At 42.3% G+C, this 26,181-nt stretch overlaps 1 pseudogene; it reads right to left on the bottom strand.

The window, feature by feature from the left end:
- LOC145395242 (uncharacterized) overlaps positions 1-26,181 on the bottom strand; it is a 49,365-nt pseudogene that overhangs the window by 5,335 nt on the left and 17,849 nt on the right.

Below are 26,181 nucleotides of genomic sequence, written 5' to 3'. Positions count from 1 at the left end.
ACACTTTTCAACTTTATAGAACTGTTTTGAGATTATTTCAGGCCTTACGTAAATATATAGCGTAATAATAGCGCATAATAACACACACGGTGAAGTCGCTATGACAACTATTTCAACTTACAACCTATTTTTGTACTTATATAATAATTCTCCACTAACATTGTACATGTAAACACTTGATATAATTGATATCACATCATTTCTGAACTTACGATGGAACTGAGCGTCATATTTGCGCGTACTTACACAGGGAGTGTTATCGCGATATCATTTGTTTCATCTTACACTAGTAATCAACTTATAAAATACCTTACTACTATCATTACAACATCTTCCACTGTATATAATTCCTATCACATACTTACTGACCAGAATGTGGGTGTACTCGTGACATCAATTATGACAACTTACAGTAATGTTCAACTTATACGTTTTATTCATGCTAACATTACACCCGTTTCCACTTTATTTCCTTGCTATCACATATTCTACTGACCAGATTTACACAGTGGGTGTAGTTTTGATAACAATTCTTTCCACTTACACTAATTCTCATCTTATACATTACTTTTCTGAAAAAATAACACCCGTTTCAACTTTATATTTGACTTAGCACCTACTGTCTGGCCTTACCATTATAATGAGCGTCATTTCGCCTTCCCACACAGTTTCAGTAGTGTAGGAAATTATGATACTCCTTGAAACAAGGCTGAACGCACAACGCAACATTGCACTCGACACACTCGTATCTTGCGTCTTTTCTCTGAGTGGATGGTCTGACTGTCGAGTGCCTACATACATGGCAGCGACGCTGGGGTTTACGACGGTTTGGTTCGGAAGGGATTGCGCTGGGATAGTGGCGTCCTGCAAGACGTAGGGGAGTCTGAGCAGCCCGGGGGGTGCGGGTGCAGTGTGTGGGTCTGTCCTGGGCATGCTTGGCGATTATTTCACGTGCCAGCTCCCTCACAAACCCCTCAAAGGTCTCGGATACTCCGGTGGTCATTGCGTGCAGGTAGTGGGCGTTCAGGACCGTGATGTCGAGCAAGTGGAAAAAGAGTTTCTTGTACCACTTCATCGTGGTCCTGGCACAGTCAACACTTGAAATCATCGAGTCTGACTGATCAACTTGCCTCATGTTCAGATTATAGGCAAGTACAGACTCTGGTTTCCATACGTTGCGCCTCCTCTCGCTATGGTGATCCACGGAGTCTGTGCGGTGCATCAGGGGGCTGTGAACAGTTGATAGGAGGCAAACTTCCCTGTTGTGGTTCCACAGGGTTGCAAGGATGTTATTGGCCTGGAAGAAAACCACCTCGTTCTTGTCAAGTTTCCTCCCTATCTTGACCATATGGCGACGTTTTCTCTTGACTGCACCACAGACTCCGGTGTCGTGTTGGTGGAGGAACCTAGCGAGAAGAGGGCTAGTGTACCAGTTGTCCAGGTACAACACATGACCACGATGAAGGTACTCTTCTATCATTGTCTTCACCACGGCCCCAGAGAGTCCTATACTCCGATCTTCTATTATATCTGTCTGTGCACCCGTGTACAAGACTATGTCTTGCACATAACCAGTCTTACAGTCACACATAACAAAGATCTTGAACCCGAAACGGTGTCTCTTGCTGGGTATGTACTGCCTAAGGGAAATATTGCCTCTCCACAACACAAGACTCTCGTCTATGACGAGGTCTCTGTAGGGATAAAATGAGGAGCGGAACATTTCCCGTAAATGATCAAATACCAGCCTAATTCTCCTCATTTTATCGGTGTTATTTGCATTGGCTGGATCATCTGCATCAAAAAAGTGGAGGCGGCCGAGAATATACTGAAATCGGTTACGACCCATCACCTTTCCAAAGAAAGGTGTGAGGATGATTGGGTCAGTTGTCCAGTAGGCAGGAATTTGGTTTTTCCTTACCACACCCATCAAGATAACCAGGGCCAAAAATAGGAACATCTCTGAAATAGTCACGGAATAGTCACACTGTTCGGAATGCCTGCTCGTGGTTCCCAAACGTTCACTTTCACGGCGCTGTGATTGTGAAAAAATATTAGTTTGTTCAACTATGCGTCCCACAAACGCCTCACCAAAGAACAAGTTGAAAAAATCCAACCGTGACGAACCTGCATTTACACCTGGAGCCGTGCAACCTGACCGCCACTCCTCAGTGAAAGGGTGAATGATGGGAGTAAAATTACTCCCATCTTCCCAGTTCCACGTGACACCACCGTCTCCAGCCACGTCACCATCGTCCCCTTCGTCAGGGTGGGGAGGTGAGGGTGGTGGGGGAGGTTGGGGAGGTGGAGAGCGGCGCCTCTCATCACTCGTACTTCTCTTCCCTCTCCCTTTTCCTTTACCCTTTCCCTTCCCTTTCTTTCCTTTCCCCACATCCTGGGGCTGTGGGGAGGAAGTTTGGGAATAGACAGGGGCGAAAGACGTGCTGGGGCGGGACTCAACCTCCTCTCCCCTAGGCCTACGAGCACCACGTGCTCGTGCTGCCTCCCTCACACCACTTGCCCCTTCACCCCGCACTACCCCCACACCACTCTCACTTTCACCCCGCGCTGCCACCACAACACTTTCCCTTTCTCCCAGCAATCCCACCACACCACTTGCCACTTCCCCAGACAAAGTACTTTCACCATACCTTATGTGTCGTCTCGCCCCACCTTCTGATCCTCGTGGTGATATTTTCTCTTTTCCCAACCACGCGGCGATATCACGTCCTAGGCCTCCGTCATCCTCATCGTCCTCATCCTCGTCCTTATCAGATTCGGGATGGAGAGATAGCTGTGCACGTGGTTGGGGAGCAGGCTGGCCTTCCCTTGCCTTACGGTATGTCACATACCGCGTTTTTCGGGGCGAAGGGACCTCCTCATCACTGCTACTTATTTCTTCCTCTGGCTGGACGTAATCACGATCCACCACATCATCATCGAGTGGAGAATCACTGTCTCCAGTGAAGGCTTCCAGGACGGATGTGATTTCCTCGTCTGAGAGACCTTTCCGCGCCATGTCTGACCTGGGTCACTGCTAGCAGGTGAGTGACCGAGACAAGGGCGAGCGCGGGTCACGCGGAGTCTAGGACGCTGCCCGCCTGGCGGCAGGTAGGGGAGGCTTGGGTACCCGGGCGAAACGAAAATCTCACGCGAATTTTGAAAATTGTGGAAATTATGAACCTTGCAATTGCAGGACATTGAAGTACGTCCCTGGGATTAGCTGTGACAAAACGTGAGGACGTGGAAGTACGTCCCCGGGACGCCATGGGTTAAAACCACTTACAAAAAAATTAATCACACCCATGTGAAAATGCTCGAGTACTTCAAGATATATTTGATCAGTGGTTGCTCTCTAAGAAAATTAACAAAGATTTTACTAAGTTGAGTGAACGTATTGTTTTGGCAAACTTCACTAGGAATACCGCCAAGGATGTTGCACTTCAGTACATCGGTAGGGTGATGAGAAAGGACATAAGTTTGAGGATATGGAGTGCTTGAAAGGGTACAACAGGAAAGAAAGGTTGCTGGTTCTTTGAGAGCAGTGATAAGAAATAGGGAAGTGAGCAAGGAAATAAAATAGTCACTGCATGGTAGTATTGTGGCACCAACTTTAACATATGGAAGCGAAGCTTGGACCTTGTTGGAAGGACACTAGTCAAGAGTGAGAGCAGTAGAAATGAGTTATTTGAGAGGAGCAGGTTGGGTTACATGGAGAGACAGACTGGCAAATGAGGATGTGCAGGAGTGTTGCAGTATGTATGTGGATGAGACAGAAAGCATTAGCAGAAATACAATGAGGTGGTTTGGCCATCTGGAGAGGATGGAAAGCGAGAGACTAACCAGAAGAGTATACAGTATGTGAGTGAGGTGGAGGGGGGGAGGGAAAAGGAGACCGGGCATAAGATGGAGGAATAGAGTGGAGAGGTCTATGAGAGAGAGGAGTGTCAGCTGGGGGAAGGGCAGCGAAATGGCTGGGGACAGGGTGACATGGAGGCGCTTTGTTTGAGGCCACCCCTCACGGGATTAAGGAATCTGGCTGTAGATAGACAGATAGATGTTGCCACTCACTTAGTTGAGAAAGGGATGGATAACCTGGTTCAGGCAGCTGTTGTGACTGATAATTATAACATCCACAAATATTATTCAGACCCTCAATCATTGGGTAGATAAAGAAGAGTGGACTAATTATATTCTGTAGAATCATCGTCTTGCTAACCAGGATTAAATTAGATGATTACTGGAATAACTGTAACCCCAGAGCATATTACTAACACCAAAGAGATGGGGAAATTGTTGCCAAAGATTCCAAGTTTTTTAAAGTTTTGTAATATAAAGGGTCATGAAGAGAAAGAGTGCTGGAAGATGACAAGACGAAATCATAGAGCCAAATCTATTGTTCTGATAAATAATTGGGGGACTGCTAATACCAAAAGTGAGCAACCACAAATACAGTACAAAAGATGAATGGTAGTCAGACACATCCTCAGTACCGGTGGTCATATCGATACCAAAATATCGATACTTTCGATACCAGCTATCTAAGCTTAAGTATTGATACTTGTGCCGAGGTATCGATATTTCGATTACTAAAGAAAAATTTTCCAATTTGGCAATTTTTAAGGAGAAATTAAGTAATTTCAATATGCAGAGAAATAATTATTTAGTACGCTGAAAGGCAAGGATAATATTTTTGCGTCTGGCAGCCCGGTGTATTTGTCTCCTGTTGTTCACCGGGCTTGTGACCGATTGACCGTATTGTATAAGTCAGTCACACCACTGACCGTTAGCGGAAAATACTGTATCAGCAGTGCTGGCACCCCTAGGCTATATATTAAACAATAACTTTAAGCAAAGGTTGAGGTATCATTATCGGTAATCGATACCGCCAATACTACTCAAAAAAATAATCGGTATCGTATCGATATGAAATAGCTGATATCGCCCACCACTGATCCTCAGCAGGTGTTTCATGAGTCTGAAGCAGAAGTGATGCAGTCTGGTTGATAGTCATAATCCTGTTGAACTGTCATTGAACAATAGTGAGACTGGGTTAGTCTGGTCATCAGGAATTAGTAAAGGTGTTAGTAAGACTCATCAGAGCATCCTCTCAGAATCAGTAAACAAAGTGACTCACCTCCCCCAGAGCAACCTGTTTGCTACTTTCATTTCTGAAAGGCCAGTGTCAGTTGATGATGAAACTGCTGTGATGTCACAATACCTAGAGACAGAGGTGCCTCACAGTCTCTTATGTTCGAGGGAATAATAGATGTTGCTGAGCCTGATGAATGTGTTTTATTTCAAGGAATAGCTGATTATGTGACCATCCCCCCGACTGAAGTGAAGCTCCAGTCAGAATTAATTACAGGTCCTGTACATATGGGCATCGTGAACCAGTTACCCGTAAAAGGGGCGACTTTTCTTTAGGGTAATGGCTTACCAGAATGTCCTACACTGTTCCTTGCCTGTACTGTAACCAGATATTTGATGGCAAAATCCTGTCTAGATAGTGATAGTGTTAATATTGATAATGTACCAAGTGATATTTCTCTTGGTGAGACTTTTTTTTCCCAGTTGACTAACATTGAGACTAAGGGCTTCCCATAAAGCAGTGCAGGTATAGGACTTGCTGAAATGTAGAGATATGATCTAGAGACCGCAACTTTGACTAACTCGGTGGTGATAAGTGAGGAAGAATGTGAAGTGAAGTTGTTTGAGTGCTTGTAACATTCTCAGGGTCAGTATATCATCTGACCCTCAAACAAAAGTTAAAGATATATTGTATTGTTCATGAAAAGCACTAGGACAAAGGTCTTAACTTCCTGTTGTTTGCAACCTGAGAGACACCAACGATTCCTTAATCTACTCCCATTTGAGCTGAATTTTGGTTACGATGTGAGAGGCCCATTAAAGTTGCATAAGGAACAATGGGTCATTGACGATGGTCATGTCAATCTGCTAATCTACTGTATGTCTCAGATTTCAAAGAAGGAGTAGCCAAGAGTTTAGAAGTTGCGAAGGCAAATTTGGAGTCTTCTCAAAGAAAGTCAAAGTCTTGGTATGATAAACGCAAGCACGCTAAGAGAAGAGTATTTAAACCTGGAGAAAATGTACTGATATTGCTCATTGTTCATGGACAGCAATTACTGGCAAGTTTCTCAGGCCCTTATGTAGTAGAGAAGAGGGTACGTGATGTTAATTATGCCATTCAGACTCCAGGCCGGAGGAAGGCATAGAGGCTGTGCCAAGTCAATATGCTGAAGGAATACCATGAGCGTGAGGATGTGGGATTTCTTTCCACTTTATAGTAAATAAGTGCTTAATAAAATCTCAAAAGGCAAATCCCTGAAAAAAAAAAAGGAAAAATATGGGTATTACTAGAATGTAGCCTCCAATGAAGTGGGCCTAAAGCATACACTTTTTTCAAATAATAAAAAAAAATATTATCACAACAATAATTCTGCTTATTAGGCTCAAACCTTGGGTAAGATGCGGCACCAGTAAATATCATCCAGTTCGGCCAAAATCTGGTTTCTCAAAAGTTTACACCTATACTCACAATATACACTTTCAGCAAACTAATTATTCCAAAATTAATTTTCCCCCCTAAGTAATTAGGACTACCCTAATACAGTATACATCTGTGTTTTATATATATATATATATATATATATATATATATATATATATATATATATATATATATATATATATATATATATGAGAGACAGACAGACAGACAGCAACAACAGGTACCACACAACTTAAAACCTGATCGGGATAGAGGTCCATCGTTGTGTATAATATTGTTTTCCAAGGTAAAAAGAATAAAAATAGCAGTTTATACCGTCATTGCCTGGGACACCTGGGGGTCACCACCCATGGGCAGGTTGGGTGTGATCCCTTGTGTAGGCAAATGAGACTTTCTGATCTTAGAAGTAACGTGTCATGCACTTGGTGTCGAAAAACCTCTTCACTAACCTTTTTCTGACTTTATAATATACAATTTTCTATTTTGACCACTATCAGACGCTTATATGATGTTTAGGAATGGTCTTTTGTGCTCTAGTCGTTGCAGAATTGATACTTAAATATATACCTCCTAAGCCACTTGAAAATGTGGCCTAGGCAAATCTAGTTTTAGCTAACTTCAGTCATCGTACCATACGCTGCTTCACCTGCAGCGATAGAGCCTACGTCAGATTCAGTAACAGTGCTTCAATCCTGGCGATGTCTGACCCTCGCCTCCATCTGTCTCTGAGCATTCCAGTGCATTTAGAGGAGGCGGAGCGTGTCATAATGAGGTTCACTGTGGTCAGTTAGTCCCTCATTTATGGTACGAACAAAGCGGAGGAGCAGTGATGGCCACAAGTACACACACACACACACACACACACACAGAAAGAGAGGCAGATAGACAGACAGACACACACACACAGAAAGAGAGGCAGATAGACAGACAGACACACACACACACAGAAAGAGAGGCAGATAGACAGACAGACACACACACACAGAAAGAGAGGCAGATAGACAGACAGACACACAGAGGGGCAGAAAGACAGACAGACAGACAGACAGACAGACAGATAGATAGATAGGTAGGTAGGTAGATTGATAGATAAGTGGATAGATAAATAGACAGATAAATTATATAAACGTATTATACACACACACACACACACACACACACACACACACACACACACACACACACACAAAGAAAAACTACATCTCACCAGAAAGTATGTGGCAGGGAGGTGAGATTATTTACCACAATCCTCCCAACCAAACATGAGTTCTATTGCAAAGTATTTGATGGGCGTTCCTGTTGGATCATCGTCTACTAAAGATCCAACCGCACTGCCTCCTGTGCTTACGGGCAGTGTGCCACCGAAAGTGAGTAGGCACTCTGTTGGCAAGTTAGAGTCTGGGATATTAAACACTCTTAAATCCATGAAGATCTATGCATACAATGTAAGAAGCCTCGCTGAAGATTACAAACTTGATAACTTAATGCCTGAAGTGGAAAACATTACCTGGGATATTGTACGTTTGAGTGAGACCCACAGAAAAGAAGAAAATGTAATGCAGCTCGATGACAGTGGCCACCTATTTTACTACAGAGGAATGGAAAATGAAAGAGTTAGTGGCGTAGGATTTCTCATTAACAGAAATGTTGCAGACAATATTGTTAAATTCAGCAGCGTATCTGACAGAGCAACAGTAGTTGTAATCAGACTGTGCAAAAACTATACCCTGAAAGCAATACAGGTCTATGCACCAACTTCTCAGAGCTCAGATGAAGAAATTGAAACATTCTGTGATGACATCTCCCAGACTATGGAAGAAGAAAAGACCACCTATACTATACTCATGGGAGACTTCAATGGAGAAGTTGGAAAATCAAAATATGGAGAAGCATGTATGGGAAAATTTGGAGTGGGAGAAAGGAACGAAAGAGGAGAAATGCTGATAAACTTTGCAGAAATGTTTAACATGAGAATAATGAATATATTCTTTCACAAAAGGACAGGGAGAAATTGGACCTGGAGAAGCCCAAATGGAGAAACAAAGAATGAAATCGACTTCATTATAGCAAATAACAATAACACGATCACAAACGTCACAGTTATCAATGAAGTAAATGTCAGAAGTGACCGTAGAATGGTGGGTTGCACAGCAAGATTCAATTTCAAAAGTGAAAGAAAGAAGATGATTAAAGGTAAAAAGATATGCCCAATAAAAGTCAATGAAAACAAAGCAGCCTTTCAGTTGGAAATAAGGAACAGATTTCAGGCTCTCAGTAATGCTGAATGTGACACTGATCAGCTGAATGATAGACCAACAAGAACGCTAAAAGAATCAGCGGAAGTAGTAGGAAAATCTAATACAACCAAAGCCAAGAAGTATTCAGAAAAGACACTTGAGCTTATGAAAAAAAAAAAAAAAAAAGGAAATGAAAGTAAAAACAATGAAAGATGAAACAGAACCAGCGGAATTAAATAAGCTTATCAAGAAAAGACAAAGAGAAGAAAAAAGAAAGAGAAACATGGATCAGATCAAAGAAACCATCAAAAAAGGAAAAAGTCTGAAACAGGTCCGAAGTAAATTGGCACTTGGAAAGCAACAAATTACATCACTAAAAGACAAAAACGGTGAAGCCATTAAATGCAGAGATATGATGCTGAAGCGAGTTGAAGAATTTTACAAAGAACTGTATGCATCAAAGACAGTAGTACCAACAGCTAACCCTTCAGTTGACACAAGTGAAATACCGGAGGTAACACCAGACGAAGTAAATAATTCTCTCAAAAATATGAAAAGATGGAAGGCTCCGGGAGAAGATGGAATAGTAGCAGATTTACTGTCGGATGCAAGAGCAGAAGTACAAACTAGGCTTGCTCACTTATTTACTCAATGCATATAAAGGAAGAAAATTCCCAAAACATGGTGTAATACAATAGTTATTTTACTTTACAAAAAACGTGACTCAAAAGACCTTAGTGACTATCGACCCATTAGCTTGCTATCAGTCATTTACAAACTCTCACTAAAGTCCTTACAAACAGAATAACTACAAATCTGGAGGAAAACCAACCTCGTGAACAGGCAGGATTCCGAAACGGGTGCTCGACCACTGATCATCTACACACAATGAATCAGCTAATTGAGAAAACTACAGAATATAATAAACCACTGTGCTTAGGTTATGCTGGTTACGAAAAGGCTTTCGACTCTGTGGAGCACATAGCAATTATAAATTCATTGTGAGAACAAAGAGTGAAGGAAAACATTGTAAAACTGCTCGAAAACATATATAAAGAGGGAACTGCTACAGTTAAATTACATAAGGACTCTGAGAAAATTAAGACTGAGAAGGGCGTGCGTCAGGGAGATACAATTTCACCAAAGTTATTTACAGGATGCCTAGAAAATATTTTCAGAAAGCTAGACTGAGAAAACAAAGGAGTGAACATAGATGGAGAAAAGCTAAACCATTTAAGATTTGCAGATGACATTGTCCTAATCTCAGAAACAGCAGAGACATTGCAAGAAATGTTAAATGACTTGAACAGAGAAAGTCTCAAAGTAGGGCTAAAGATGAACCGGAGTTAAACTAATGTTTAATCCTCAAACACCAAGGAGCGTCATCAGAATAAGTGGAGAAATTCTTGAAGAAGTCGAGGAGCACAATTACCTGGGACAAATACTAAAATTAACGAAAGATAATGATAGCGAAATAAAAAAGACGTATTACAATCGGATGGAATGCTTTCGGTAAACATAGGGACATTATGAAAAGTAGCTTGCCAGTTTGTATGAAACGAAAAGTATATAACGAATGTATAATTCCAGCTATGACGTATGGCTGCGACACTTGGAAACTTACAAAATCGATGGAAAATAAATTTATTCGTTCTCAGAGAGCAATGGAAAGGTCAGTGTTGGGAATATCTTTAAGAGACAGGAAAAGATCAACTTGGGTGAGAGAGCAGACTAAAGTCAAAGATATTATAAAAGTTATAAAAGAACAGAAATGGGGGTGGGCAGGCCATCTAGGAAAAATAAGGGATAACCGATGGAGCAAGAGGTTGACTGACTGGACACCAAGAGATGGTATGCGTAGCAGAAAAAGGCCAGACAGGAGGTGGAGGGATGGGATGGAGAAATTGGCAGGGAAAACGTGGCAAAGATTGGCTCAGTCAAGGAATTCGTGGAGAAGCTTGGAGGCCTTTGTTCAGCAGTGGACTTGCAATGGCTGATGATGATGATGATGTTTTATATATATATATATATATATATATATATATATATATATATATATATATATATATATATTGGAGACACACACACACACACACACATACACACACACACACACACAGAAAAAAATGGTCATATACGTATCGTCTGTAAATGTTGGATGGGATCAACCTTCATTTCACATTAAAAGGTAAAGTCTGCAGTGCAACAGATAGGTCAGACACTTTCTATCATCATCACGTGGTTCAGAAATCATCGTAGGATTGTTGGTGCTTGTCCAAACCTTCGTGCTCTCAGTTTTATTAGTACAGCTGTTAGAAAAAGAGAAATCCAGACATTCCCTTCCGCACTTGCCACAAGCTTTAGAAATAAAAACCATAATTCAGGCTGAGAGGAAAGCTTTTATCGTACTTACACTGCTGCCTATTCTGTTTTATTATAGCTTATACAAAAAGGCTTTATTCAGCTAAGGGGAAGGGATAGGTAAGGAATAACCGCAAGAAAGGCCTCCAAATTTTCCATTGAGCCCCTAGTAATAAAAACCGCAATATTGGTTTGGCAGGTTAGCACTGGTGGTCAGGCTCACCAGTACCCCGTATTCTCAGGCCAAGAAAACCTTTAGTGGTCAGGCCTCAACGATTTCCCATAATACATTCTGATCCTATAGTCCTTTGCCAGCCCTACTATCTAGCCTATATCCTATAGGCTGTCCCTATCGGTTTTGTCTTTCCTGTGATTTTGTCATTGTTTTATTCTGTCTGTGATATTCATTACTCTCTCTCTCTCTCTCTCTCTCTCTCTCTCTCTCTCTCTCTCTCTCTCTCTCTCTCTCTCTCTCTCTCTCTCTCTCTCTCATTTCTTTTTATTTACGGTAATACTCCTCCCTTTTCTTCCTTCCCTCTTCTACCCTTATCTCCTCCATCCTCCCTTTCGCCTTCCCTCTCCTTTAGGCACTCCTCCTTACCAGTCAAATTAATACTACTAGTTTGTTTGAATAGTGAGGTCTCTTCCTATCACTGATTTTGCCACTTATTTCACTTTTTGTGCCACGTTCTGCCACATTTCCTATCTTCAATACATCTTAAAGCTTATGTTTTTGATCTGGTCATACTCATATATACGAGTATCATCTACCTCTTATCTCTACTTCGTTGACGGACACCTTATACGAGCGAGGGCGAAGCCCTCGTAAGTCTCTAGTCAAGTAGTGGCATTTTCTCATACGTGAGGTGCCCGACCCGGCCCGACCCCACCCCGATCGTAACGCTTTTGAGAAGCTTATATCTCAGTAACCACAGGGCCGATCACTGCGTGGTTTGCACCATATGGTAGCCCCTTTTTTTTTAATTTGTTTTTGACAGGTTCTATCACACCCAAGCGGTGCACGTGTCACGTGACACACGCCAAGTGCAGCATCTCGAAAATATTCGAAAGAGGGCCATAGGCCAGACAGTATGTCGTAAACGCATGAACTTGGTAGGTAGATAGCCCCTCAATATACTCTAGGCATCCTGGGGGTGTAAGGCGACATTTCAATGCGTTCGAATTTAAAGGCCTCGCTCGTACCTCGCCGGCAAAGTCTTTTTACTTGTAATAATACAGAATTTGCCACTTTTAAAAAATGATGACACACACTTTTATTTACGGCATCCAGTAAGCTTTATCATCACATTATCACCATTATCATCATCATCATCATCATCATCATCATCATCATCCTGAGGCCGTTCACTGGAGAAAGAAGGCCTCTCCCACTTTTTGCACCCTGCACCTATTGCCTGTTAGCCTGTTCCATCCAGTCATATTGAATATTCGAAATTCATCTCTTCATCTTGTTTCCGTCTGTGTCTTCCTCTGGCTCCAGCCCTGGGGTGCCATTCAACTACCCCAGTTGCCCATCTGATATCCATTCTGAATTCAGTCTTATTTGTTGTTGTTGTTCCTTTCCTTACCCTGGAAAAGTTCTTTTTGTTTAATCAGATAAAGTCAGATGTATTTCCTTCAACATGTAGTACCCCTGAGCTTACATTCCAATTATTTTGTTCGTCTCCTGTTCCCACTGTAGTGGAAAAACATTAGTTAAACATAACTTTCAACTGACTTCATTGTCAAGACTTATCATATTTACATTAACTGTCATGCTATTTAGTACTCCGTCTTTTTCCTCTTCACCACCTTCTACTATCCTGCTACTCTTACTCCTGCTTCCACCACTGTCTATTGTATCCTCCTCCTTTCTCCTCGTCTCATCCTAAGTATTACTCTCGGTTCGACACATTCCTATCCCCGTTTCCCACCCTTCTCGAAGGGCAGGAGTGGTTGTGTGATCATGGCACTGAACCTGTAATCCTAATAACTTTGATTCAATCCCCGGTCCTGAATGGGAGGACAAGATTAAAGGGTGATAAAGCAATAAAGGAAAGAAATATACAGATGGGATATGAAAACAGAGAATAGGTGCGACTGCATGGTTGTCGTACTGAGCTAGTAATCCTTATAACACTGGTTCCATCCCCGGCGGTAAGTGCAAGAGTAAAATTGAGGAGGTGACACAGAGAAGAAAAGGAAGGAATATGTATTTGACAACATATATTTGACTATTTGACTATAAAGACGTATTTATGTTATTGCTAGCTGTCTCTTAACGATCTGTATTCACCACAGAATATTTCCTTCCCCTACTGGATAATCGGTTTATATCTTTCTTGAAACCCTGCAATACCAGATCACTATATCCTAAGTTCAGTAAACTGCCTGACAGTGGCAGCAAGTAATTGTAGAAAAAAGACGTCACCGTTTTGAAAGGGCTACTTTGTTTTACACGTAACCTCAGTATGAATGGATCTTGTTTTTATTCTGTTTTGTTCGGTTTTCTATAGAAATAAAAAAAATTTCCACACTTCTGACTTTTGTATGCATGTATTTTTCCTGCATAAATATTATAATTGTAGCTCATTTATATACATTATAAACTCCAATTAGGCCAGTCAGTCTCTCTTTCCATCTATCTTCTTCCTTCCTCATCCTCCTTTTAATTTCTTTGCCTTTCCCTCCCGCGTCTCATTTCCCCTTTTGTAGTCCTAACCTTTCTTTCATTCCTTCTGTCACTCTTGTCTTCCTCCGTCCTGTTATTTTCTCTCTCACTGGCCTTTCCTACCCCCTTCACTGTGGTCCTCTACTGGCCCTCTCATGCTCTTTTTTTTCCTAGTACAGTTTTATCTCTGTCCATGACCAACCCAGTTTTAATCCTGCATATTCTCTTTTTAACACCCTCTTATTCTGTACAGTGTGGGTGCTCCTACCTGTCAAATGACCCCTTCACTTTCAGGGTGCCCTTTCGTATGCCGTCTACATGTTGTCTCGCTATTTTGCTTGTTGCTTTACGGTAGGAAGTCCTATTTTATTCAAGTAGGATGAGATACCACTGATTACTCTACTGCTACAAGCCTACCAGTCGATTTTATTCAACTACGAAAGTATCTCTTGTAGTGAAGGAATGAATGAAGTAGCCTATATACCAAACCCGTTTAGTTCTAGAAGCTTATTGTAAGCTAAATTAAAGCGTCTAATAATGGGAAGAATAATTACACAAACACTTAGCTAGTTATTCTAGTTATTATACAGTGACAGTAAACAGAACTCGGCTTATTAAATGGAACCTTCACACCTTTCTCCAGTTCACAAAAAGTGATTTAAATTCGTATTCTTCCAACACTCTTAAACTGATATAGTCTGGCTTGTTACCTCAAGTACTTAGGTTCCACTGAGATATGCCAATTATAATTAACTTTCACTAGTTATGAAACAGTCGAGATCACAATAACTCAGCCACTTGAGCAATGTGGGCAAGTACAGAAAATGGTGCCTGAGCCTCTGACATTTGGTTTAAAATTATGAGGTTCTTTGCTCCTCATTTTTAACCTGCAGTGCTTGGGTTCCCTCTCGCCAGCAAAATTGCCTGACATCAGAATGGAGTGAAATAGAAAGTCGTGCTCCGAGGTTGAAGATTTTGATAAGCATTGATTTATCTTACCGTTATCATGACCTTTTGAGACTGACCCACACCTGTTCCTTACTATTATTTTTCTGTATAATGTCACGTTTACATTTTCTTGTCATATTCTCTCTCTCTCTCTCTCTCTCTCTCTCTCTCTCTCTCTCTCTCTCTCTCACCGTGTTCTCACCCTTCCTCTCCATTGATTCCCCTCCCTCCCTCCCTCCCTCCCACACCACTCCCGCTCTAAATCCCACTCTGCAGTCCTATTCTTCTCACCCTGTCCGCCAATCCATTATCATCTCTCTCAGTTATGCCGTCCCTCTTCACGCCTTTCATATCTCGGTCAACTTATAATCTAAACTCATACACTTTCTTACAGTTTGTATCCTGTTTTATCATTGTAATGTGCTGCTACATACTCGTATATAGAAATATATTTCGTGGAAACAGCCTAAGATATTTAGATGAAGCCATTTGTAGACATAAATTTTTGTAATTCGGCCTGACATTTGGAACACCCTGTACCACTGAGTTATTTCCTTTCCCCAATCATGGTTTTCGCTGCTGCAGTGTTATTTATTAACTTATCCTCTCTTACTGTCGATATATGTATTATGATCTTCCCCCACTTCTCTGCGTAGTTCCAGCCTGTCACCTTACCTCTACGAGTAGTTGTTATTTATCTGTATTTAAAGGTGACTGGTGTATAAGAGAGGTTCGAGTTTTTACTATCCTATTCTTTATGTTATTCCAGATTTTTTTGGAAAAAAAAAAATTTATTTGAGCTCTGCCAAGCCCGTAATGTCCAGCCTACAATACTCTTATTCTGTTAACTTTGTTTACAACCCCCACCGTCTCCGCCACCCACCATCATCCCAGCCTGTCTGGACCAGCTATTTTTGTCTAATATACCTTGTTTCTGTTACCCTGCCTTAAGTAGCTAGGACATTTATGACCCATACCATTTGACTAACATGACTTCCTCTCGTAGCGACCTCTGAACGAGATGTATCACATCCTTCATGCCCCACCACCCACCACAACACCCACCCTCCACACGATTCTCCTCCCATTACATCAAGCTATATACATATGGTTCAACTTTCCGCCAGCAACATTATCCCATATACATGACCTCTCCTTAAAAAGTGTCCTCCTCCCTCCCTGCACCAAAACCCATATCACAAACCGTGTCTGCCCACCTCACTGATTTCTGCTCTTTTATCCATTGATTTACCCGGGAAAAACTTTTCCCTCGTTCTATAATGCTCATTCTGACTGTCCCACAACCAGCCAGTTCAGATCTCTAATTTCCTGTTATTTATTCTGTTAAGGTACCATGACCCACTTCCTCGTTCTTGTCGGAAAATTCTTTGACTTGAATCTTGCAGCTAACAAACTATACCCATTTTTGTAGGGTTTGCTCTGCCCATCATATCACACCACCCAGCACCTTCCCAGCCTTTCTAGCTCACTTTTTTTTTTTTTTTTTTTTCCTATAGGGTATCCTAAAACCCTACATTCACAGAATATACCCTCCCTACCATGTCCAACCACTAAGCTCCAGTCAGCCAGCCGTGCCAACTCCTAGCTAATTGCGTATCCATGACTTACCACACACACACACACACACACACACACACACACACACACACATCTCATCTCATCAGCCGTTTGTGAGTTCACTGCAGGACCGGCCTATCCCGACCGAATTGGGGACGATACAGCCAATGTATCTCTACCAAGTGGCTTAGGCTGTCTAGTAGAGATTGTATGTAGGGTGGGAAGTGCTTGTACGTGTAATTGTAGTGTTGGAGTGGCTTTGGATGTGTGTGTAGCCTGTGAACCAAGTGTAATCAGCCCGCGCACGCCGATTGGGTGCAAGCATACTTTACAATATGCGACTGGTTCAACCACAGCACCCCTTGTGTCCCCCAATGCAGTACGTGGCCTGAAGAACGCTCCCAAAGTTTATTACCCTGGCGGGGCGCGAACCCTCATTCTTCAGTGTACGAAAATGCACACTTTACCACTGGGGTTCATATATATATATATGAGAGAGAGAGAGAGAGAGAAATGATATACTAGATGAAACGTGAGAGTGTAACTTTGTGAGTGAGGGAAGCGCAGAGGGTAGGAGAAACAACGAGAAAGAATGAAAGGGGAGGAAGAAGAGAGGAGAGGAGCTAGAAGAGAGTGGAGGTGTGGAGTCTATCTGTCGCTGGGCTGAGAGAGACAGAGAGAGAGAGAGAGAGATAGAGTATGGGCATAAGACAAGAAAATAATTATAAACGCGACATTAACTACAAAAATAATGGTAGGGAATAGGTGTGGGTCATTCTGAAAAGTTCATGATAATGGTAAGATAAATCAGCGCTTAACATACAAAGTCTTCAACCGCCGGGGCACTTACCTATTTCGTTCCATTCTAAGGTAAAGCGATTTTGTTGGCCAGAGGGAACCCAAGCGATGCAGGTTGGGGATGAGGAGCAAAAGAACCTCGTAATCGAAGGAGAATATGACCATCATCCACTCATTTGTTGTAGTGCTGCCTTCTTCCTGCATCTTAATCATGCTTTTTCTGTGTCTGCCCTCCTCTTGTCCTATTTCCCTCATCTTTCCTGTCACTTTTTATCACACTTCTTTCATTTTCAGGTGGCTTTACTCTGAGTGACAAGCCTAATGTTTCCTGTAAGCCAGGAAACCATTTACAACGCTGGGCGGTAACCGTATAACCAACCCACCCGTATTCCCTATGTGTCAACAAATGGGTTGGTGGAGGGTTAGTCTCCTCCCCATAAAACCACTAACTCTATGACAAATGGCCACCTTTTACGTGATTATGGAGTCTGGCTATAAGAAGGGTTGCCAGATTCGCGACGAGTCTGGCGGCCAGTTTCGGAAGCATCTGACAGCAAAATCGGCCAAACCATTCTTTTATTTCGGCCAAATTACAGCCAAACTATCCTATTGATATCAAATTTATAAGTTGCACAATCATAAGTTATATACACATTGAATATTTGCCTACCTTATGTAACTATGAAGAATTTGGAGTGTATTGATGCAGCTGGAATAGGAGCAGCTGTCATTCTGAAGTGGGTTTGCCATTATCCTTTAACAAAAGTTGTGAATTTACAACCGCCTTTACACACTGCATGATTCACAAACAGCCAGTTTTTTTAAAGTTAGATATCCATTATCAAGGCTTTCCCTTAATCTCATTCTTATCTTAGTTTCAGTACCAAATATTATTGTTTTTGCTTGTTACTTACATGTTATATACTTGCATCATTATTATATTTTCTAAATATATACTTGCTTAAGTCTACTAGCCTAACATTCATTTCTTCTTTATTTCTCCTTTTGCTGGTTTTTATGTCTTTTAGTTCATATAAGCATGAATATCCAGTTCCTCACAGCCTTTGGGTCCACTTTCTCAGTCTCGTACATGTTTATAGAGTTAACCCGAGGCGTCCCATCGACGTATGGATATGTTGCAACATTTTGCATTTGCCAGTCCCGACGACGTACTGGTACGTTGCACAATTGCAAGGTTCATAATTTGCACAATTTTTAATTTTCGCGGGTGATTTTTCGTACGTATACACGGGACACCTTCCTCTATTCCTCTACAAGATGCCAAGCAGGGACAATGCCTTACACCGCATAACCTCCCCCCCCCTGCATGCCATTGTCTCGGCAATTCACCTGTTACCAGTGACCTGGCCAATAAAGACATTCAGGGCCAGAGTGATTCCCCAATCGATGACAATGTGGAGGACGAAGTTTACATAGCATTAGAGGAAGAAACAGTCAGAAATGATGATCAGGTAATGTGGCAAAAAAAGGTCAGGTATGGTGATGAGTTAGTGAGTGAAACAATGCTTATAATGCCTATATTACTGTTTGAAAACCAATATACTCTCATACTACATATAAATTCGTACCAAGTAAATAAATAAATACTGTTTATGAGTGGTGTGAAATAGTTACCCTTCCACAGAACTCGTTTTCTTTGGTGCCAGCCTGTTAGAAAACCCAATAAGGTAAGGAGGTACTGCTACCTGGATGGAGTATTTTAACCTCAGGTGAGCGATTTTTCTATCAATTTTCAATGTTTCTCACCAAAAGCGGAAGTTTTAGCCAAAAAAATTTTTTTCGAAAATACCTCGGGATTGGGGGGTGTTGGAGGTGCGAAACAGCTCAGGATGTGACGGGTTAAACAGCTCCATCATGTGTGCAGTTACTTGGAAATCCTCGCAACATTTTCCTTGGAAATGAAGATGTGCACGAACTCTTACAATTGCATCCAGCATTTCATTACGAAGCCGGTTTCGTAATTTAGTTTTGACGTTAGTTACTGTGGAGAATATTCTCTCCACAACTGCGTTGTTAGTTGGTGTTGTGAGGCAAGCCATAGCATATTTCCCCAATTCTTCAAAGGGGCAATTCCCAGTTGAATTCTAGTACTTCAAAATCCCAGACCAGAAGGAGACAGTATCTCCTGGAATCTTACCATTAAATATTGACTCATCTGCCAAAGCCACATGCAGAATCTTTCTGTACTGCTGTTCAATTATGTCCCCATGCTTGCCACGAAGGTGAGGTAGTGGAAGGTTTGCAAATGGCTGGAGAAAATGCACTAAGACCTTTCAAGATCGCCGTCGATGCTGGAAGCCTCTTCTCTACTTGTTGTAAGGCTTCAGTTAGAAGGCTGGAACATCTGTTTTGAACATCATCAGCCTTAGTCTTTACTTCAACGGAACCATGTTGGTTGTTCGCGAATGTGTTTAGCTCATGAATGAACTTTGCTCCATAGTCAACTTTGCTTAATGGCAGTGGTTCTCCTTCCCTAGCGAGGATTCTATCTTGTAAACTTTTGTGGATTAGAACCAACTCCTTCACCAATTCCTCAGGATCTGCATTTCTTGCTTGAAAAAGGGAATTTACCCTTTCAAATTCTGTTACTATGGGTGAAACAAGGTGAAAGTACAATATATTGACTGGATAATTCAACATATTCTTAATTTCTCTTCCTTTGTACCGGCAGGAGGCATCTGCAACTGGACCTACTGCAGCAAAGTAAGCCTTTAGCTCTTCCCAGTTTACAAGTATATTATAGATAACCTTTCCTCGAACTAGCCATCGAGTATTTGAGATCTTCTGGAAGGGTAATGGAGTGCCTACCCGTTCTGCATTAGCATCCATTACTGCAAACAATTCTTTAAATGCATCTCTCCTGATTACACTCTTACTAAAAAAACTTGGGAATTTCATGAAAAAGATATCCAATATTAGAAGGCAACATTTCAAAGGCCTTTCGGGAAAGATGGGAAACGATAACTGAGATTTTCCTGCCAGGCGCCAAGTACTGACTTTACAAAAACAGTAATTTCTACCCCCCCTGGGGGTAGGGGGGTTTCAAGAATACTCCCCCAATATCCCTGCTTGTCGTACGAGGCGACTAAAAGGGTTGGTGGTGGGTTAGTGCCCCACCCCGTTAAAAGAACTAACTAAAAAAGCGAATAAAGCGCCTCGGACCCGGACGGACCATACGTTGACGACTAAGAAACGGACAAAGGACATTCTGAGGATGGGAACATGGAATGTGAGAGGAGTGAATGATGAAGTGAAAGAGAGAGAGATTGTCCAGGTGCTTGAGGATGCAAAAGTGGATATATGTGGATTGACTGAAACTAAATGGAATGATGAAAGGCAAAGAGAGAATGGGAATATGGTGTAGGTATATGTGCGGGTGTCAGTGAGAATGAGAGGGCAAGAGAGGGAGTATGTCTGATGATAAGCAAGAAGTGGAAGGAGAATATAAGAGAGTATGGAACAGTGGGTGCAAGGATTGTATGGGTGAGGATGAAAGTAGGTATACAAGCATGGGCGATTGTATGTGTGTATGCTCCAACAGAGGATCGAGTGGTAAGAGTGAAAGATGAGTTTTCGGCGAGAGTAGAAGCATGTATGGACAAGGTTGAGAGGAGCGAGAGAGTGCTGTTGATTGGAGACATGAATGGCAAAGTTGGGAATGTACGAGTGGATGGAGTGGTTGGTCAGTGGGGTGTGCCAGCTGAAGTAGATGGGAATGGTAGTGCTTTGGTGGACATCTGTGCTGGTAAGGGGTTGGCAATAGCCAACACCTACTTTCGTCATAAGATGATCCACCGGTATACATGGAGAGTAATGAGGAGGATGGAGGGTGAACTTGTTGAACGAAAGGCAATGATAGACTACGTGTGTGTGGATGAGCGAATGAGAAGACAAGTGTTGGATGCAAGAGTGTGGAGAGGGTAGGGGAATGGAGTCTCGGACCATCACTTGGTGATGGCCAAGGCAGAGCTGCAAAGAAAGTGGTTGAGGAGACGAAGGGGAAGACAAGAGGAAGCAGCTCCTGTGAGAAGAGTGGAGAAATTGCAAGGTAGTGAGAAAATGACAGAGTATAAGAGCATAGTGGAAGAAAGATTGGGAAGGTATGAGATAGAGCAGATGGAAGGGGTGGAAGACGTATGTAAGATATTCACGGAAGAGATAAGCGCAGCATGTGAGGCGGTTTGTGGAGTGAGGAGGAGATGCAAGAGTGTACAAGGGACAGCATGGTGGAATGATGAGGTGGAATGAGCTGTGGAACAAAAGAAGAAGGCATATGGTGAATGGTTGGCGAGTAGAGGTAGGGGAGAAGATGAGAGAGAGAAGAGAGAGGTATATGTGAGCAGGAGAAGAGAGGTTAAGAGACTGGTGAAGGAGAGTAAGAAGAAAGTGGATGAAGAGTTTGGGAGGAATCTGAGTGTGAAATGGAGGGAGAGTAAGAAATTGTTTTGGAAGGAGGTAAAGAAAGTAAGGCAGTGTGAAAGGGGAAATAGTAGGGGAGTGAAAGATAGGAATAATAGATTGTTGGTGGAGAAGAGAGAGAAATTGAGGAGATGGAAGGAGCACTTTGAGGATTTGTTGAATGTAGAGAGTGAGAGCAGTGTGAGTATAAGTGGTTGGGGAATGGCTGGGAGAAGAAGAGATAAGAGGAGGGAGGAAGAAATCAGTAGGTCGGAAGTAGTGGAAGCGATGAAGAAGATTAAGCTGGGAAGGGCCCCAGGAATTGATGGAGTGTGTGGTGAAATGCTTAGGTATGGGGGTGAGATTGTTGTGGAGTGGATATGGAAGTTGTGTAGATTGGCTTGGGTAGAGGAAAGGGTTCCAGAGGACTGGAAATCAGGCATAATTGTTCCTCTGTACAAAGGAAAAGGGGAGAGAGAAGTATGTGGTAACCATAGGGGTATTTGCCTTCTTAGTGTGACTGGTAAAATATATGGTAGAATACTCACTGATAGGGTTAGGCATATGACAGAGGAGCTAGTTGGAGAAGAACAAGGGGGATTTAGGAAGGGAAAAGGGTGTGTAGATCAGATATTTGTTCTAAGATGTTTAGTGGAGAAGTATCTAGAGAAGGGAAGGAAAGTGTATGCTGCCTTCATGGACTTGGAGAAAGCTTATGACAGAATAGATAGGCAAGGTATGTGGAAGGTATTAAGAATATATGGAGTGGAGGGGAAATTGTTGAGTGCTGTGAAGAGTATGTACGAGGGAGCTAGGGCTACGGTGCGAGTGGATGGTGAGCTGAGTGAGTTCTTTGATCTCAATGTGGGACTGAAACAGGGGTGTGTGATGTCTCCATGGCTGTTTAATATATATATGGATGGGGTTGTAAAGGAGGTGCAAGGTAGGGCAGTGGATGTGGGGGTGGCCCTAATGAATGAGGGTGAGATTTGGAAGCTTTCGGTGTTGCTGTTTGCTGATGATACAGTATTGTTGAGTGAAGATGAATGGGAGTTGCAAGGTTTGGTGAATGAATTTGGGACAGTGTGTAGGAGGAGGAAGCTGAAAGTTAATGTAAACAAAAGTAAAGTTATGGTGTTTGAGAGGAATGAAGTCACAGAGTGTGCAGTGAGGTTGGATGGTGAGGATATGGAGAATGTGAGTGCATTCAAGTACTTGGGTAGTGTGATGAGTAAGGATGGAACTTTGGGGGATGAAGTACGTGAAAGGGTACAGCAGGGAAGAAAGGTTGTTGGTACACTGAAAGCAGTGATGAGAAATAGGGAGGTGAGTATGGAAGTTAAGAAGTCACTGCATGATGGTATTGTGATCCCTACCCTGACGTATGGAAGCGAGGCGTGGACCTTGCAAGAGGGGAACAAGTCAAGAGTGAGAGCAGTGGAAATGAGTTACTTGAGAGGAGCATGTGGAGTGACGTGGAGGGACAGGTTGACGAATGAAGAAGTGAAGGAACGTTGTGGGGTAGATGTGGATGTGGTTGAAAAGATTAGGAGAAATACACTGAGGTGGTTTGGACATGTGGAGAGAATGGAGAATGAAAGACTGACTAAGAGGGTGTATGTAGGTGAGGTGGAGGGAGGGAGAGGGAGGGGTAGACCGAGGATGAGGTGGAGGGATGGAGTTGAGAGGTATATGAGGGAGGGGGGGGTGAGTTGGGGGGAGGGGAGTCGAATGGTGGGTGACAGAGTGACTTGGAGGCGTTTTGTCTGCGGCCACCCTTTGCGGGATTAGGGCGTCGGGCTATAGATAGATAGATAGATAGATAGATAGTATAGTCATAAACAGCTAGATACACAAACGAGAAATTATTTTCAAATATATTGACAAAAAACTATGGACTCGCTTCTTGGAAAACCAAAATCATATTAAATGCTAAGATTTAGAATATGAGAATTGCCATTGTGAAGTAAATAAGTCATCACTGAGGAAGAGTATCTAGCAATACTAATTTCGTAAAACTGGTAGTCCTTAACTGGCAACACTTCGAACTGAACGTGTTGAATTCGAATGGAAGGGGAGGAAAGCAAGGGCGGGCAAGGGCGGAGGGGGGGGGGGCTGGGTCTGGTATAACTATTAACTAACCTTACATCACATTGTTTCTTTCAAAGGCTTGCAAAGTTTTTGTAAGTATTGCTAAAAAATTTATTTCATTCTCCTCTACGTCAGAAGAATGAAATTAGGCCAAATTACGGCCAAATAGTTTGGCCGTGGGAATCAACTTTCTTCATGGCCAGACGATTTTCAATTCGGCTAAATTTCTGAAATCTGGCCGTGAATACGGCCATCTGGCAACCCTGGATATAAGGAGCATTTGCATTAAGGCCAAAACAAGGTAGAGATACTACATACTGCCAGAATTTTTAATTTCTGATATTATTTTGAGGACAATGCATAATGCTCACATACGGGTATTTTTTCTTAAAAATATTATGTACGAATTTTTCTCATTCATTTAAGGTGTGTTTCGTGCCTAATAATGACGCCACAAAATACATGTGATGTTGTTGGATTGTTTCATGGTGTTGGTTATATACGTCTAGGGTTAAAGATTCATCAGTTTTACACATACATGCGAACAATACTTAATTTATACTTTAATTCAAATACTCCCAGTGGTCACCAGGCAACGTATTAAAAAAAAAAAAATCACCAGATAGTTGCTGCCTGCGGTACGACATGCTCTACAAAAGTACAAATAAAAACACAATATGTTTCCCCACAGCTGCGGCTCCCAGTACAGTACAAGAGAGATTTTATCTTGCGAGATGGATGGGAAGGAAATTAATGACTGGACAACTGCTGAACTGAAGCAGTTCCTGAAGAAACGGGCCTTACAGACCTCTGGATATAATAAAGTTGCTCTTGTTTCGATGGTGGAGCAGGCTATCAGTAACCCAGGATTGACGGAAATAATGGAAGAGAGTGATTATGCATGAGCAGCAGCGATGAGAAGAACACTGGAAGTAAATGGCAAATTGGAATTATTCCTTGACCCACTTACATTAACATCCTGGGACTCAAACCTTGCCTCTTTACCTCGCCTTTAATCACTTGCCTTTGTTTACTTGAAGATTAATAGAGGTTGGTCATCAGACAGTGTTTTGAATTATGAAAAAAAGGGAGGTTACCCTGCGTGCCGCAGGGATCAGATCTGGCTCCAACCCTGTACCTGGTTCATATTAATGATCTCTTAGCTGTCACCCACAATCCCATCCACTCATAGGCAGATGACTCAACACTACATAGTTCATTCACACTCAGACACCTATTTACAAAGTCCAATATCTCTACCTCTCAACTCAATACAGCCATCTCCATAAATCTAGACCTATCTATGATCAGTGAATGGGGACATAACAACCTTGTCTCATTTAATGCTAGTAAAACTAAATATATACAAGTTACTAATAGACAGATACTGCCAGATTCGTATATTACCTTCAGTACTACTAAGTTGTTTAAGAGTGCTGTGGTGGGGCATGCAGAAGAGGTGTGTGATGTGAGAAGTGTGGGTGGTGGTGTAAGAAAAGGAAGTGAATGGTGGTGCGAGGAAGTAAGTAAGGCTGTGACTGAGAAGAGACGTGCATATGAAGTGTGGCTGCAGAGGAAGGATGAGATGTCATATGAAAGGTATAAGGAAAAGAGGAATAGGGCGAGAAGGGCTGTGCGTGATGCTAAGGTGGCAGCAAATGAGAGGTGGGGTAGGCGGCTGTCAAAGAATTTTCAGCAGAATAAGAAAATGTTTTGGAAGGAGGTGAAAAGGGTGCGAAAGGGAGAGTCTGGGAAGGAAGAACGAGTAAAAGCAGAGGATGGAAGGATGTTAATTGAGGTGGATGCAGTAAGGAAGAGATCGGCAGAGTATTTTGAAAGATTGTTAAATGTAGAGGAGGAAAGGGTGGCTGAGATTGTGGCGGATGGAGGGGTGCAAGGAATAAATGTGTTGGGAGAGTTGAATGATTCTTTGATCATGAAGGAGGAAGTGGAGAAGGCAGTAAAGGAGATGAAAACAGGGAAAGCTGTAGGTATGGATGGGTGTGCTGTGGAATGCCTGAAGGGTAGTGGATTGACTATTGTTAACTGGTTAGTAAGACTGTTGAATGTGTGCTTTGTGAAAGGTATGGTGCCAATTGACTGGGCAAGTGCTTGTGTGGTCCCGTTGTATAAAGGCAAGGGTGATAAGCATGAATGTACTAGCTTTAGGGGTATAAGTCTGTTGAGTGTTGTAGGTAAGGTGTATGGCAGAGTGTTAATTGTGAGAGTTAGAGAGGGCACAGAGGGAGTGATTGGTGATGAGCAGTGTGGCTTTAGAAGGGAGGGGATGCGTGGATCAGGTGTTTGCTGTGAGACAAGTGTGTGAAAAGTATTTAGCAAAAGGCAAGGATGTGTTTTGGGCATTTATGGATTTAGAGAAAGAGTATGATAGAATTGATAGGGAGACTTTGTGGACTGTTTTAAGATTGTATGGACTTGATGGTAGGTTACCAAAGGGGTGAAAAGTTTTTATGTAAATAGTAGAGCGTGCGTAAGAGTGGGAAATGCTGTGAGTGAGTGATTTCCCGTGAGAGTGGGGCTGTGAC

Source organism: Coenobita brevimanus, chromosome 30 (assembly GCF_032717465.1).
Source record: "Coenobita brevimanus isolate Jiangsu-jjx chromosome 30, ASM3271746v2, whole genome shotgun sequence".
Classification (NCBI taxonomy): Eukaryota; Metazoa; Arthropoda; class Malacostraca; order Decapoda; family Coenobitidae; genus Coenobita; species Coenobita brevimanus.
The sequence above is the reverse complement of the archived record's forward strand: the minus strand, read 5'-3'. Positions and strand labels throughout refer to the sequence as shown.